Genomic DNA, 1006 nt, shown 5'->3' with positions numbered 1-1006 from the left:
TATCGTCTTGCCTCTATTCCCTTAGGAAAGCTTAAGTCCCAGGAGGCACCTCCATGCTCAAAACAAGCTTCTGTTGCCAGAAAATCTTCCAGGCACACGTGGATTATATTTGATTCAAAGTGTGGACAAAGGCTCTTTCTGGGACCTAAACCGTAAATGTTTAGCTTAATGGACCGTCCTATAGCATTCCTTAATGTTTCTGGCCACCTATAATTAATGACTAGTGGGATGGCCATTTATAACATGGGATATATGGTTGTCCCAGCATAGGGGGTTTGGTAAGGTGTAGATGGAGAAGCTTCTGGGGGCCAGGCGTCAAGGCTCTTAATTACACACACACACACACAATTTATTTTAAAATAAAATACAAACCTCTGAACAGGGTAGGTAGATATGGCTTTTGCTTATCACTAACCTAATTTATCAGCTACTATAGATGTTATCCAGGGATGCAGATGGGCCTCAGACAGGAAGACAGGAAAGAACAGAGAAGCAGGTTCTCATGAGGATGGGAGTCCAGTCATTCCAAGGAAGAGTATGTGGATAACACACACCCAGAGGCTTAAGCTTAAGTTAATATGTAAGTTTCACAGAGGCTGGAAAGAACGGTCAGGGAGTGGGATAGCTGGGAACACTTTCTGGGGTTGAGACTCAGAAGGAGGGGGCAGAGCAAACGTTAGGGGGCAAAGGCAGATATACACTTGTGGAGTTTAGCAGAGATGGGTGAGTCCATGGAAGAGGCATAGCATGGTTATAGCCTGTGATGTTGGTGCATTCACCCCTCCTCTGCATTCTGGCACATGTGCAGTGGTACTGGGAAGAGCCAAGACCCCATAGAGGATTGTAACTCAACTGTGACAGTTACCTCACGTTCCAGGAAATAGGTCCTTTGCAAAAGTGAATTGTCCAGATATCTGAATATCAGGATGGTGGACTAAAAAGAATACGAATTTGGCAACTGTTTTAAGTTCCAGTTCTTCCATTTGCTAGGTATAGACTTGTTTAA

The sequence above is a fragment of the Pteropus vampyrus genome, unplaced genomic scaffold, assembly GCF_000151845.1.
Source record: "Pteropus vampyrus isolate Shadow unplaced genomic scaffold, Pvam_2.0 Scaffold173, whole genome shotgun sequence".
Classification (NCBI taxonomy): Eukaryota; Metazoa; Chordata; class Mammalia; order Chiroptera; family Pteropodidae; genus Pteropus; species Pteropus vampyrus.
This window is presented reverse-complemented; position numbering follows the sequence as displayed.